Raw genomic sequence first — 16,589 nt, forward strand, 5'->3', positions numbered from 1 at the left:
ACGTGGCTGCAATTGGGTTCTAGCAAGAATGTTTTCTTACCTACGAATAACCACAACGTGATTTTGTCAACTTCTATTTACCCTTCATAAGGACCCTTTTCATCTAATCCGCCCCAACTAAAGTAGGAGAGACAGACACCCGCTAGCCACCTTATGCAACTAGTGCATGTCAGTCGCTGGAACCTGTCTCACGTAAGCATACGTGTAAGGTCGGTCCGGGCCGCTTCATCCCACAATACCGCTGAAGCAAGAAAAGACTAGTAGCGGCAAGCAAGTTGACAAGATCTACGCCCACAACAAAATTGTGTTCTACTCGTGCAATAGAGAACTACGCATAGACCTAGCTCATGATGCCACTGTTGGGGAACGTTGCAGAAAATAAAATTTTTCCTACGGTTTCACCAAGATCCATCTATGAGTTCATCTAAGCAATGAGTCATGGGAGAGAGATAGCATCTACATGCCACTTGTAGATCGCGTGCGGAAGCGTTCAAGGGAACGGTGATGATGGAGTCGTACTCGCCGTGATTCAAATCACCGATGACCAAGTGTTGAACGGACAGCACCTCCGCGATCAACACACGTACGGTACGGACGACGTCTCCTCCTTCTTGATCCAGCAAGGGGGAAGGAGAGGTTGAGGAAGAAGGCTCCAGCAGCAGCACGACGGCGTGATGATGGTGGAGAGGCAGTACTCCGACAGGGCTTCGCCAAGCGCTCAACGGAGGAGGAGAGGTGTTAGGGAGGGGAGGGGCTGCGCCTTGGATCAGCTGTTCAGCCCTCCCCTCGCCCCTCTATTTATAGGGGAAGGGGAAAGGGGGCCGGCCCCCTCTAGATGAAATCTAGAGGAGGGGGGGGGCCAGGGAGGGGGCTTGCCCCCCAAGCAAAGGGGGTGCGCCCCCTTTAGGGTTCCCCCTCCAACCCTAGGCGCATGGGCCCAAGGGGGGGGGGCGCCCAGACCTCCAGGGGCTGGTTCCCTGCCCCATGCGGCCCATGAGGCCCTCCGAGAGGGGTGGCCCCTCCCGGTGGACCCCCGGAACCCTTCCGGTGGCCCCGGTACAATACCGATATGCCCCCGAAACTTTCCGGTGTCCGCATGACAACTTCCCATATATAAATCTTTACCTCCGGACCATTCCGGAACTCCTCGTGACGTCCGGGATCTCATCCGGGACTCCGAACAACATTCGGTAATCACATACAAGTCTTCCTAATAACCCTAGCATTACCGAACCTTAAGTGTGTAGACCCTACGGGTTCGGGAGACACGCAAACATGACCGAGACGGCTCTCCGGTCAATAACCAACAACGGGATCTGGATACCCATGTTGGCTCCCACATGCTCCTCGATGATGTCATCGGATGAACCATGATGTCGAGGATTCAATCAACTCCGTATGCAATTCCCTTTGTCAGACGATATGTTACTTGCCCGAGACTCGATCGTCGGTATCCCAATACCTCGTTCAGTCTCGTTACCGGCAAGTCACTTTACTCATACCGTAATGTATGATCCCGTGACCAGACACTTGGTCACCTTGAGCTCATTATGATGATGCACTACCGAGTGGGCCCAGTGATACCTCTCCATCATACGGAGTGACAAATCCCAGTCTCGATCCGTGTCAACCCAACAGACACTTTCGGAGATACCTGTAGTGCACCTTTATAGTCACCCAGTTACGTTGTGACGTTTGGTACACCCAAAGCACTCCTACGGTATCCGGGAGTTACACGATCTCATGGTCTAAGGAAGAGATACTTGACATTGGAAAAGCTCTAGCAAAACGAACTACACGATCTTGTGCTATGCTTAGGAATGGGTTTTGTCCATCACATCATTCTCCTAATGATGTGATCCCGTTGTCAACGACATCTAATGTCCATAGTCAGGAAACCATAACTATCTGTTGACCAACGAGCTAGTCAACTAGAGGCTTACTAGGGACGTATTGTGGTCTATGTATTCACACGTGTATTACGATTTCCGGATAATACAATTATAGCATGAATAAAAGACAATTATCATGAACAAGGAAATATAATAATAATGCTTTTATTATTGCCTCTAGGGCATATTTCCAACAGGCAAGCGGCGCTTGGGAGGGCGGCCCTATGGGGAACAGAGAGGAGTCGTGGGAGAGGGGGGGGGAGCGATCTGGTGCGGGTAGGGGAGATTTTTTAGTTCTCTTTTAGTGGGCCCGAGGATAACTAACCCAATTAGAACTTCTCCACCGGGTTAGTTTTTTAGCTGGGTTAGAGCAAACTAGCTCAAACTAACCCCTCTTGTTTCGATAATTTGAGGCTATTTCAACCCAAACTAGCTCTAACTCAGGGATCCAAACAAAGAGGAGTGTTACTGTACATGCTACAGTGTGGACCGTAGCACATTGTTTTTTATGGCCATATCACCACATTGTTTTCTACTGCTGGTTCACTAGGCTACCGTGGTTCGCACTGCTGGTTCATTGGGCTATCGTGGTTCGCACTGCTGGTTCACTTGGCTGCTGTGGTTCGCACTCCTCCGACCTGAGTAGTAGTAGTACTAGTATATACCGCATCATTCTTTGCTCCTTCTTACTACTCCGACATGTGGGAGAGCCAGCATCCGGGTCGACGTGTCATGCACCAGAATAGAGCACGGAACGGAAGGGGGGCATCACCCCGGTCGGAGCGCCAGTAATTCATGACTATAGTGAGTGGTCATATCACAAGTCGTTCCAGCAGTAACGTGCCGTCAAATCGCACAGCCCGACCTTCCCAGCAGTATGTTTGAGAATCCGCCACTCGCTCACCCTCCTTGCCTCTCTCTCAAACCGCCTACCCGAAAACTGCCGCGTGTACTGCCAGGGAAAAGCCCCGCCCTCAACTTTTAACTACGCGAAAATAGTTCGAGCTTGTTCACTCTATATAAATACAATACTTACTGTATGTTTATTCACCCGTGGGGTTGTTCAATGAAAGGAGGGGCGGGGAGCACAAGTGAACAATACTGTAGTACTACTAGTAGTAAGTAAGAGTCGTACAGTAGTCACCTTAAATAGAGAGTTCTTTTCTTTAATGCCACATACACAAATTGAAACGTTTGTTGTGGAGAGAAAAAAGATAATCACTCCACTATATATGTACGTAGGGGCCTGAGCGCTTGCTTTACTAGGGTTGCTCTCTTCATTCTCTCACCCTCTCCAGATATAAACAAGACAGCAGTAGCAACATTTTCTCTCTGCTCACCGCTAGTCATTGATCCGGCCGTATCCCTTCGGCCGGTGTGTGTAGAGAACTAAAAGGTGCATCGTTCATGCGGTCATCACCGCCGAGGGAGGAAACCCACAGCTGTCGGAGGGGCCCGATCCTCTGCCCGTGCCGTTCTCTCCGACACATCACTGGCTCGGGAGGTCCTCCGACCCTTCTTCCTCCATGCCGTATTGTCCGCAGATCCGACCTGCCGCCGCCGACATCCCGGCGACCCTCAGGTATAAGTTCTTCGAAAGCGGCCTTGCTCTACTGCCCCAGCTCCCCACGTGTCTGCATGTGCATCTTTTTCTACTCCCATCAGCTCTTCCAAAGCCACCTAATTTTTTTGTATTATTAGAGGTAAAGCTACTTCATGCATTCGAATCTAGGGCTTTGTTCAAACAACGAAGAAAGGGGGGAAAGTTGTAGCATGAATCTAGGACTTGATTCAAAGAGGAAATAATATGGTGAAAGTAGTAGAGACCGGATACCCAACCGGTCTCTTGGTTGAAAAGGGAAATAATGGGAAAACGCAGTACAAACTGGATAAGGAACAGATCTATTATTGGTTGAAAAAAGGATAGAAAGTGGCGGCTGGTGGACAAGTCAACAGAATATGTCCAGGATTAGATTTGCTGCCATCACATAGTAAAAGGTCTCCAGGATTAGATTTGCTGCCCTCACATAGTAAAAGGTCCCAGGATTAGATTTGCTGCCCTCACATAGTAAAAGGTCTCCAGGATTAGATTTGCTGCCCTCACATAGTAAAAGGTCTCCAGGATTATATTTGCTGCCCTCACATAGTAAAAGGTCTCCAGGATTAGATTTGCTGCCCTCACATAGTACAAGGTCTCCAGGATTAGGTTTGCTGCCCTCACATAGCATGAACAAACTCGGCATCACCACTCTATGCCTCCTTGTAGGTAAATTGTGCTGATGCATCCACTGTCGCATGTCCTTATACCAACCTTTTGCTGTTGTTAATGTAAGGGCGCATGTAAAATGAAGCGATCACACTGTTACCTAGGGACATGTCTAACCAGTGTTATTGTTAATCTAATGCCTCCAGTGAGAAGATGCAATTAAACTGTGTTACAAATGGCACTCCTGCTATTTCCCCAGTATGATAAGTAAGTTGCTCCTTTACGCTGCTGAGTGTCCTGGTGTCCCCATGGTCCCATGCCCTTAAACCAACTCTTTAGCTGCTGTTGATTTACTGTGTCTGGTAAACAAGCAATGCCACCATTAAAGTAATCCCATATTTGAGGAATCTCATTGTTGATCGTAATGCTTCTGGTAATATGAAGTATTGCTGACGTTTTAAAATTTCTACTATCCTTGCGTGATTGCCATGAACATAATTAAGATGCTTCTTTTCATTTTGTATATGTTTCGTATATTCTTATTGACCAACAACTGTTTACTTTCTATCTTTTTGTGCAGATAGGGATATCCATTTCACCTTGTTGCTATTGTGACCTTTTGGTGAACTGCACAAAACACTTTTTTTGGAATGAGTGTCTTGTGTAGTTCAACTAAAATGTCACATGGGCAACATCTCTCAATTTTGGTGGAACTGCACAAAATGGTGATTGGAGTTTCCAAAATCTCCGTTAAGTTCTACTGGTAATCTCGTGCAACATTTTATTAGCCTTTGCAAGATGGAGTGTAACGCCCCGAGACCGACGCTCCAGAAGACTTCCAGCTATTTCGAGTTTTATCGTGTGATTTTGTTTTGTTTTTGCATTCATCATGCCATCTCTTGCATTGCATCATGTCATCATGCCATCATATCATTAATTTTTAAAACCTCAACTAAATAAATTGCATAGATCTTTTGATCTATTTAAATCGAGGGAATTCACATGGTGATTTCTCTTTATAACATATCCTCCTAATATTTATGGAGCTATTTTAAATATTTCATTAATTTGGAATTCACCATAACACACTTGCAAAATATCCCAATGCCTTTGTTATCTTAATTCTTGGTCTCCAACCTTGCCATATATTCTTTCATCATATTCCGGAGCTCCACCAAAAATCCGAACATTTTTGGACCTTCCCAACCCTCACTTCCTATTCAAACCATTTGAATTTAAGTCAAATGAGTTTGAATTAAACTTCCATTCATGCCCACTTCTATTTTACCTAGATCAAGCTCATTTTAGGAGTCCGGGGAAATTAACCCTATGCGCATGTTCATTCCCTAACCCCTCTTCATTTTCCTTCTCTCTAATGCTTTTCTGTTTTGGAAAATAAGAGAGAGGGAGAAGAGAGCCCAGCAGTCCAGCCAGGCCTCTGGCCACTTCCTTCTCTTCTGGGCCGGCCTCTAAGGCCCAGCCGCACCTATAACCCTAACCCTCCTCTCGATCTCTCCCTCTCGTTCCCCATCTCCCCCTGTGCGCCGCCGCCACGCACAGCCAACGCCAGGAGGCTGCGCTCGACCCCACAATCCTCCTTTCTCCCCGATCCATCTCCTCCTCCACCCTTGTTCCCCTCGCTTGCGCCGCCAGGAAGAGCCTCGGCTCGATCCCCTTTCCCCCTTCACTCGTCTTCCTCCTCGCACACATAGGAGAGGGATCCCATCCCCATGGCCACGCACGCCTTGCTCCCTCCTCCATCAGCCTGGCACCATGCTCCTCTCGGTCCCTCACCTCGCCATGTCACCTCGCTCGCGCTACCACTTCTCCACCTCTCCTAGAGCTCCGTCCGCCGGCCACCGGAGACGCTGCTAGCTGCCGCCCCGCGCTCCTCGCTCCCCTTGCCATTCAGGAGCTCATCCCCGAGCTCGGCCAACTCCGGCAGCCCCGGCGCCCACACCAAGCTTGCTGCCTTGCCATCTGGTCCTAACCCTTCCTCTCCTTCGCCCGCTCCTCCTCGCCTCCAACTGCGGTCATGGCTTCGCCCTGCTCGCGGCCAGAACTGCAGGACCCTGACCTCCTCTCCATCTCTGTCTTGTGCCGCCTCGTGCCGTCCCTACCGACTCCGACCAGGGAGCCCCGCCGCTCGCCTGAACGTGGCATCCGCCTCCTGTTCGTGCTGCATCATCTCGTTCGCGGGTACATCTTTGCCACAAGTGCTCCTGACTGAGACCCTCAAGTCATCTACCCGGAGCCCAAGTCCGAAGACTACCGTGGACGTGTGCCTGGTGTCACTTGGATTCGTCAAGATCGCCAAGACCCATACCTGGATCGTCAAGTACCGTCTCCGGGATTCACCAAGTACCACGACTGCAGCCGGTGTGCATTTTTTTCAAGTCCGACTACACGTGTACGACTTCATCCGAGGTGGATTTTGTCAAGTACCCCTTCGGATGCGCCATGTTCGACTACATGGTCCGCCAAGTTCCTCTACCGATGACTCGAACGCCTACGAACCATTGTACGACTACCGTCGTCGTGTACCACTACTTCCACTACGACCGTCTCGAGAACGTCTACTTCCATCTACACCGCATCGAACTCGTTCCGTCCTGAATGCACGCTTTGAAGGTATAACCCCGAGACGACGCCCGTGAACGAATGCTTGTGTGTTGTATGAGATACTCGTGTTTGCACCGTGTTCGAGTTGTCATTGCAAGTTCCTCGTTTGCCATGTCGTCGACCCGTGGGAACCCAGTTGCCGGGATCATCCCACCATCTTTCGCATGTTATGCACATCCGCACTTTCTTTTGCACCGACATCTCGACGAGTTGTCGGATCATCGAAATGTTGCCGTGGCACCATTTCCGTTATCGTTGCCGTGGCACCCCTTTCGTTCCGCCATGGTGATAAAATGCTTCATATCATGCTCATGTCAACATTTTCATAAAATTGCATATAACTTGTATATGTCATCCGCATCATGATAACAACGTTTAAAATGTTTAAAATTGTTGCTTGCTTTTAAATTGCTAAATGACATATGGGGATTTTCCGGAATTGTTGTTTGTTGTTTCCGGCCTCATTTAAACTTGCCTAAATAGGTGGTTTGCTCATGTTTCACCTCTTGCCATGTTTATAACAACATGTAATATTGTTGTGTTCCTAAACGAGAGAGAGCTAAATAATTGATGTGGTGTTCCGTCAATATGCAACTCGTTGCATATTGAGCTCCACTTAACTTGTAGTATTGTTTGTTGCACTTTGCCATGCCATGCCTCATTAAACCGGACATGCATCATGCTTGTGTGTTTGCCATGTTATTTCCTCCTTTCCGGTTTGCTTCTCTCGTTAGCTTCGGTTTTGTTTCAGAGTTGTGAGGATTGTTCGACTACGTCCGTTTGTCTTCTTCATGGACTCGTTCTTCTTCCTATCGGGATTTCAGGCAAGATGACCACTACCCTCGATATCACTTCTATCTTTGCTTGCTAGTTGCTTCGTTCTATCGCTATGCTGCGCTACCTATCACTTGCTTTTCAAGCCTCCTAAATTGCCATGCCAGCCTCTAACCTTTTTCACCCTACCTAGCAAACCATTGCTTGGCCATGTTACCGCTTTGCTCAGCCCCTCTTATAGCGTTGTTAGTTGCAGGTGAAGTTGAAGATTGCTCCATGATGGACAGGATTATGTTGGGATATCACAATATCTCTTATTTAATTAATGCATCTATATACTTGGTAAAGGGTGGAAGGCTCGGCCTTATGCCTGGTGTTTTGTTCCACTCTTGCCGCCCTAGTTTCCGTCATACCGGTGTTATGTTCCTTGATTTTGCGTTCCTTACGCAGTTGGGTGATTTATGGGACCTCCTTGACAGTTTGCTTTGAATAAAACTCCTCCAGCAAGGCCCAACATTGGTTTTAACATTTGCCACCTAAGTCTTTTTCCCTTGGGTTCTGCAGACTCAAGGGTCATCTTTATTTTACCCCCCGGGCCAGTGCTCCTCCGAGTGTTGGTCCAAACTAGAGCACCGTGCGGGACCATTCCTTGGCAACTTGGATTACGTCGGTACCTGTACGCTTCGCTTATCCGGTGTGCCCTGAGAACGAGATATGTGCAGCTCCTATCGGGATTTGTCGGCACAGTCGGGTGGTCTTGCTGGTCTTGTTTTACCATTGTCGAAATGTCTTGTAAATCGTGATTCCGAGTTTGATCGGGTCTTCCTGGGAGAAGTAATATCCTTCGTTGACCGTGAGAGCTTGTGATGGGCTAAGTTGGGACACCCTTGCAGGGTATTATCTTTCGAAAGCCGTGCCCGCGGTTATGTGGCAGATGGGAATTTGTTAATGTCCGGTTGTAGATAACTTGACACTTGACTTAATTAAAATGCATCAACCGCGTGTGTAGCCGTGATGGTCTCTTTTCGGCGGAGTCCGGGAAGTGAACACGGTCTTTGTGTTATGATTGTGCGTAAGTAGTTTCAGGATCACTTCTTGATCACTTCTAGCTTCTCGACCATTCCGTTTGCTTCTCTTCTCGCTCTTATTTGCGTATGTTAGCCACCATATTTGCTTAGTGCTTGCTGCAACTCCACCTCATTACCACTTCCTACCCATAAGCTTAAATAGTCTTGATCTCGCGGGTTTTGAGATTGCTGAGTCCTCGTGACTCACCAGATACTATCACAACAGTTGCAGGTGCCGATGATACCAGTGTAGGTGATGCAACCGAGCTCAGATGGAAGCTCAACGAAGATCTTAGTTGTTGCTATGTTTTTGTTTCTTGTTGATCAGTAGTGGAGCCCAGTTGGGACGATCGGGGATCTAGCAGTTGGGTTATCTTTTTTTTTGGCTTCGTCCGTAGTCGGACTATGTGTGTACTCTGAATGATGTATGATTTATTTAAGTACTTGTGTGAAGTGGCGATTGTAAGCCAACTCTTTATCCCATTCTTGTTCATTACATGGGATTGTGTGAAGATGACCCTTCTTGCGACAAAACCACCATGCGGTTATGCCTCTAAGTCGTGCTTCGACACGTGGGAGATATAGCCGCATCATGGGTGTAACATGGAGCCGGCACTGTCACCACAATGGCACTTTATTTTAGTGGAACTGCACAAAAGGATAAGAAAATTATAGTTGCACCTTACATGAGTCGGACAACCAACCTTAATGTTCCTCAATTTTAGTGCAACTACTAAAGAAGAACCTGCCCGCTCACGAGAGCAAGTACTTCTTGCTAGCTGAATGATGCAATCTTTGCTTCATTTCAGGTGAACTATAGAAAAGGGCGCATGAATTGAATCATGGAACTCCAGGCATACCTCATCCTAGTGGAGCTGCAGGTTGAGTTCAAGGAGGCCACTATTAAAGCAAAATCATGCTCTCCTTGTTTGTTGGGGATATAACTACTAAGTATAAACCGCCCAGGAGGGGCCGGTTTATGCTCATCCGTATTGAAGCCCATGAAGACAAGGAATATGGTGTTTTACTATAGAAGCTTGGGGGCCCAGAGCCGAAGGGCAGTTCAGGGCCCGTAGATATAAACCGCTATGAGATATGTAACTTGTGTTGTAAGTTAGGGAAAGGTAGAAACCGAGCCGGACACGTGTATGAGCCGGCATCGGTGTTTTGTAAACCACCGGGCGTCAACCTGTGTATATAAAGGGACGACCCATTGGCGGTTCAAGGATAGAAAACAACAACTCGAGAGATAGGTAAAGCGGATTTGCTCCCTGCTCATTGAAACCCCATCAATTCCACCACAACTGGATCGTAGGCTTTTACCTTCATCGTAAGGGCCCAAACCAGTATAAACTCCCCGTGTCCTTTGTCCGGTTTAACCCCTTTTTGCTAATCTCGTTGCGATGGCTCCATGACTAAGTCCTCTCACTAGGACATCTAACGTGTTAATTCCACGACAGTTGGCGCCCACCGTGGGGCTATCACACGATGGTTTCGAGTTCTTAAAGGGCAACTTTGAAGGACTCAAGGGATACACGGTCGGCCGGATGACCAAGAGTCATCACGGCAAGCTCTACATCGACGATGCAGGCTGGGTCCCCAAGGCCGGCTCAATTGAGTACGGGTATCGGGTCCCCTTTGGCGGAATTCACGTTTTCATCGGCAAGATCAGCGAACCGGGCCCTGAGACGGACATCTCCATCGACCTCGTCGAGACGGCTCAGCGTGCGAGTCCTGCCCGGGTTCAGCCTGCCATGAAGCGTGCGTTCGTAGGATTCATCCATGGTGCAGAATCTGAACCGGTGTCCGACAGTGGGACAGCCATCTACTCAGATGGCGAATCATCCACTGGCGAAACCGAGTCGCTGTACCAATTGCAAGACGGCCGGATCGGGGGCTATTCCGATGGTGACAGTATTCCAGACCCCTTTGAACCGCCAAACCGGGTTGCAATCTTCATGGCCGGTACGCAGCCCACATTGCATTCTTCATCTACAGCAGAAATGATTTCCGGATCGGTAGCCAGGGCAGGAGGCCCTGCGCACCGGCCGGCTCAAGTTTTGTCCGGTTTATTGGATGCCTGGACAATGTTGTTGACCACGGCAGTTACCCCAGAGACTCAGGATCAGCATAACGCGGAGGTTACAAAGCTGAGGGATCAGATAACTCAGGGCAAGGAAGACTTGGCGGCCGAGGAAGCTAGGATGACTGAAGAACGGGCCGCTTTAGATGCCCAGTCATAGTAGATCCAGGCGCAGAATTACCGGCTTATGTTGGATTAGAACGCGTCAAACGAAGTACCGAGGAGGAGACACCGGTCTCGTCTGCTGCCGGTTTACGAAGGAATGAATCTCTTCAATACACCAGGAGCCGGGCCAAGTGATTCAGCAGCAGTGAACCAGACCGAGGTACCTGGGACAGCGCCGGGTCAGCCATGGGTGACAGACCCGCCTCGACGAATAGATAATCCGCCGCAATACATACCGACGCCACCGTGTCACTTCTCTAGCCCTTTGGATAACATGATTGCTGTGGCGTCTCGTTTGGCAGCTATTCCGATGGATGGCGAATCACTCGCGGCGGTTGAAACTCGACGGGCCAGGGATCTTCTTCAAACCGCTATGGTGCAACAGCAGGCTTATTCATATAGTCGAGACAGAATACATTCAACCCCTCGTCCGAGCAAGAGTTACAGCAGGCACATTGATGAACCGGCTGTGTCAAGCAGTGTGCGGCACCGTGATGCCCCTTGAGGGCCTAATCCGGTGCGCGGTGGTATGAATGCTCAGGATGTGGTAAACAATGGAAGAGCACGACGGGAGGTAGAGTTAGCAGTGCAGTTGGCAGCACAGTATGCGAATCATCAACCCGCTCCGGTTCAACCGACAGTGTCAGTTGAATGGGGACTGGCTTTCAGCTCTTGGGGGGTGCCGTGTCTTACCCCAGCTCTATGTAATGTGCGGTTACCCAAGGATTTCAAGGGCCCGCGTAAGGTGCCTAATTATACCGCCGATTTACCCCCCGAGGCATGGGTTGAGAGTTATGAGATGGCAATGGAGATGTTGGATATGGATGAAGCGGCATGTGTGAAGTACTTCACCATGATGTTAGACAGAACGGCTCGCACTTGGTTAAAGAGTCTGCCGGTTAACTCGATCAATTCATGGGACGAGTTGAAGGCCCGGTTTATAGCGAACTTCAAAGACACGTGCAAGCAACCCATGTCGATCGTGGATCTGGGTGCTTGTGTCTAAGGAGAAAATGAATCAACGACTCATTGGGTGCGCCGGGTTTCAGAAATCCTGCATTCATCGGATCGCATCAATGCTGATTCGACAATCATAACATTGGAGGGCAATTGCCAGTTTAAGTCGCTGAAGATGAAATTGCGATGGCTCAAGCGTCACTGCAATGACATGGGAACGCTCATGGCAGCTTTGGTTAAGTATGTCGATTCTGATAACACCAAGGATCCCGAGTCTGACGAGAGAAGCCGGAGAATGGAAAGAAGAATGTCGGCATTAAATGACAGCACAACCAGACTGGCCATGGGAATAATGGCAAGCGCAAGGCAGACAATAATTCTGATTTTGTGGCTAACACCAATGTTCAAGGTAATAATCAGTGCCGTAAGGGTAAACCGCCCCCACGTGGCAGAGGATCAGGTATGAATCTGGAGCGTCTACTGAACCAGCCCTGCCCAAAGCACGCGACGAAGATAAACCGGCTACGCACCTATGGAAGGATTGCTTCATTATGCGAGAATTCAAAAATTCAGATCTCTTCCGGTATGATCATGGATCGTCTGGCGGTTCAGGACCCGGGTTTCACGGGCCGGGTTATGGTGGAGGTAATTCCGGTTCAGGTTTTCAAGGCAACCAAGGTGGACAGGGCAATCAGGGTGGTTATAATCAACAAGGGAGTCAGCAACAGCAGCAGTCGGGTTATCAGAGTAACCCGAAGCAGTTAAATGGTGGGCAGTATGATGTCTTCACTACTAGCCTGTGCAAGCACGATCAGAAGCTCCATAAAAGGGCAGTGAACTCCGTTGAACCGGCGGTGCCTCGTTATCTGCGCTGGTCTGAGCAGCCTATTGTGTGGAGTCGAGAAGACCATCCGCCCCGGGTAGATAATCCGGGTCATCTAGCGTTAGTGGTTGCACCACAAGTTGGAGGTTATAAGTTCACCAAAGTTCTCATGGATGGAGGGAGGAGTATCAACATCTTGTATTATGAAGCCTTCCGGCGTATGGGGTTGACGGATAAGAACCTTAAACCGCCCAACACCGTTTTTCACAGTGTGGTGCATGGTAAATCGGCCTACCCAGTCAGCAAGATAGCTCTCGAAGTGGTTTTTGGAGATGATCATGATTCAGGATCCGAGACATTGACCTTTGAAGTGGTCAAAATCAGAAGTCCGTACCATGCCCTGTTTGGACGGCCGGTTTATGCTAAATTCATGGCAAGACCGTGTTATGTTTATCTGCAGCTCAAGATGCCGGGCCATAAGGGGACCATCACGGTTCATGGCAGCCACAAGATCGCACTAGAGTGCGAGGAGGGTGACGCGGCTTTTGCTGAATCAGTTTGTGCGATGGAGGAGTTGAAGTTCTATAAGGACAATGTTGATCATCAGATATGACTTCTCTGAAGAAGCCCACTACAGAGCATGATCCAGCTTTGAAGTTTAAATCGGCTGATGAGACTAAGTTGGTTGATTTTGTTGCTGGCAATTCATCCAAGCAGTTCACCATCAGCGTTAACTTGGATCAGAAATAGGAAAGCGCGCTCATCGAGTTCATCCGTGAGAACCGGGACATCTTTGCATGGAAACCTTCTAACATTCCAGGTGTATCGAGGGAACTCACTCAGCACACCCTTAATATTGATCCCAAGTTTGAACCGGTCAAGCAATTTCTTCGCTGCTTTAATGAAGAGAGACGCAAGGCCATTGGAGAGGAGGTAGCCCGGCTATTGGCAGCAGGGTTTATTGTGGAAGTTTTTCACCCTGAGTGGTTTGCTAACCAGGTATTGGTACTTAAGAAAAACGACACTTGGCGTATGTGTGTGGACTACACGGATTTGAACAAAGCTTGCGCAGCTAATCCCTTTGCCCTCCCTTGTATTGATCAAATTATTGATGCTACGGTGGGTTGCGAGCGTTTGAGTTTTCTGGATGCTTATTCGGGTTACCATCAGATCAAAATGGCAGTTAAGGACTAGAAGAAGACGGCCTTTATAACTCCTTTTGGAGCCTTCTGCTATGTTTCTATGCCTTTTGGGCTCAAGAGTGCTCAGGCGACTTATCAGCGGTGTGTGTAGAATTGCCTCCATAATCAAATTGGGCGCAATGTTCATGCTTATGTGGATGATATCGTGGTGAAATCCAGGAAAGCAGAGACACTCATAGCTGACTTGCAGGAAACTTTTGATAATCTAAGGGTTTATAAGATGATGCTTAATCCGGCCAAATGTGTTTTTGGTGTGCCAGCTGGCAAGCTCTTGGGTTTTCTGGTGTCTAATAGGGGCATTGAGGCTAATCCGGAAAATATCAAGGCTATCACATCCCTGGCTAAACCGGCGTGTATCAATGACGTTCAAAGACTGGCGGGTCAGATTGCAGCACCGAGCCGGTTTATCAGCCGATTGGGGGAGAAGGCGATCCTGCTTTATCAGATGATGAAGAAAACAGACAACTTTGTTTGGAGTGATGCTGCTGATGCAGCGTTTGAGGATTTGAAGAAGCAGTTGGCCGAACTGCCGTCCTTGCTGCCCCCATTGATAAGGAACCATTGCTGTTATACGTGGCTGCTAATGCCCGGGCTGTCAGCGTGGCTATTTTGGTGGAGCGCAAGGAGGCTGGTCAGGAATATCCGGTTCAGCGGCCGATTTATTATACCAGTGAGGTACTTATCGAGTCCAAACGGAGATATCCCATTGGTAGAAGCTAGTGTATGGAGTGTTTATGGCAAGCCGGAAGCTTAAGCAATACTTTCAAGGCCATCCCATCACTATGGTCAGTTCTGCTCCATTGGGAGACATCATTCAAAACAAGGAGGCAACTGGCCGGGTTGCTAAGTGGGCTATTGAGCTTGGGCCTCACGGGTTGAAATACATGCCTCGCAATGCTATCAAGTCCCAAGCGCTCATAGACTTCATCAATGACTGGACAGAGTTGCAGGCACCGGAGGATAAACTGGATAACACATACTAGACTATTCACTTTGATGGATCCAGACAATTGGAGGGCTTAGGGGGTGGAGTGGTTCTTACTTCCCCTCGAGGTGACAAATTTTTTTAAGTTTCTCCGCTTAATGTTTCCCTATACTAACAGTGCAGCTGAGTATGAGGCCTTACTCCATGGTCTGCGGATGGCGAAGGAGATGAACTTAATCCGGGTACGTTGCTTTGGTGATTCTGATTTAGTGGCTCAGCAAGTATCCGGTATGTGGGATTCCAAGGATCCACTCATGGCGGCTTATCGGCGGGAGGTGGACGTCATTGCTGGTCACTTCAAGGGTTATCAGGTCGAGCACATTGATCGACGCAAAAATGAAGCGGCAGACGCTTTAAGCCAGCTCGGATCCCAACATAAACTGGTGCCGCCTAATGTTTTTCTGGATGTTCTACATAATCCGTCGGTCAAGATACCAACGGAGGAAGATCTGGTGATTCCTGACCCGGAAGCTCAATTGGTGGTGGTTCTTCATGCTATCTTTGATTGGACATTGCCGTACCTGGCATACATGAACCGGGGCGAGTTACCAGAGGACGAAGTTTTGGCCAAGAAGATAATCCGGCGGTCTAAGTCCATGACTATCGTCAATGACGAGTTACACCACTGAAGTGTCTCAGGGGTGTTTCAGCGTTGTGTTTCTTCTGAAGAAGGTTGTGAGATCTTGCATGAAATCCACGAAGGCGATTGTGGTCATCATGCCGGTTCAAAATCCTTGGTGGCTAAGGCTTTCCAGCATAGTTTTTACTGGTTAACAGCTCATGCTGATGCGGAAGATCTGGTCCGAAAGTGTGACGGCTGTTAGAAGTTTGCACGTCGAGCTCATGTTCCGGCTCAGGAGTTGAGGATGATTCCAATTACATGGTCGTTCGCAACTTGGGGGCTGGATATGGTTGGGCCTTTTAAGAGGTCCAAGGATAAGAAGACCCACCTCCTGGTGGCAGTTGATAAATTCACCAAGTGGGTGGAGGCAGAGCCAGTAAGCAAGTGTAATGCGGCCACGGCGGTTCAGTTCATGAAAAGGTGATCTTCCGTTTTGGCTTTCCACACAGCATTATAACAGATAATGGCACGAATCTGTCCAAGGGAGGTATGGAAGAGTTCTGTCAATGTGAGCACATCCGGATTGATGTGTCATCATTGGCCCACCCCCAATCTAATGGTCAAGCGGAGAGAGCTAATCAGGAAGTCCTAAAGGGTATCAAGCGCCGGCTTATGGTCCCTTTGAAGCGGACGCTGGGTTGTTGGGTGGAGGAGTTGCCTTCCGTTTTATGGAGTATTAACACCACCCCCAATAGATCTACGGGTTACACACCCTTCTTCATGGTTTATGGAGCGGAAGCAGTTCTCCCCAGTGATATTCGCCATGACTCGCCCCGGTGGCAGCTTACGTTGAAGCGGATAATGAGAGAGCACGCCAAGATGCATTGGACCTGTTAGATGAACAACGAGATATTGCGGCAGCTCGCTCGGCGATTTTTCAGCAAGACCTACGGTGTTATCACAGCCGCCGGGTTAAAACCAGGACTTTCCAAGAAGGCGACTTGGTGCTCCGGCTCATCCAAGATCAGACTGACATGCACAAGTTGTCTCCACCTTGGGAAGGACCCTTTGTGGTCAGCAAGAATTTGAACAACGGGTCAGACTACCTCATTGATGTTCGAGAACACAAAGACTCATGCAAGTCAGAGGAGGAGACTCGCCGGCCATGGAATATAGCTCATCTTAGGCCTTACTACACCTGAGCCACAGGCTCCTACTATGTATATATTTTTGACAATGTGCATATTATGA

This window comes from Triticum dicoccoides, chromosome 3B (assembly GCF_002162155.2).
Source record: "Triticum dicoccoides isolate Atlit2015 ecotype Zavitan chromosome 3B, WEW_v2.0, whole genome shotgun sequence".
Classification (NCBI taxonomy): Eukaryota; Viridiplantae; Streptophyta; class Magnoliopsida; order Poales; family Poaceae; genus Triticum; species Triticum dicoccoides.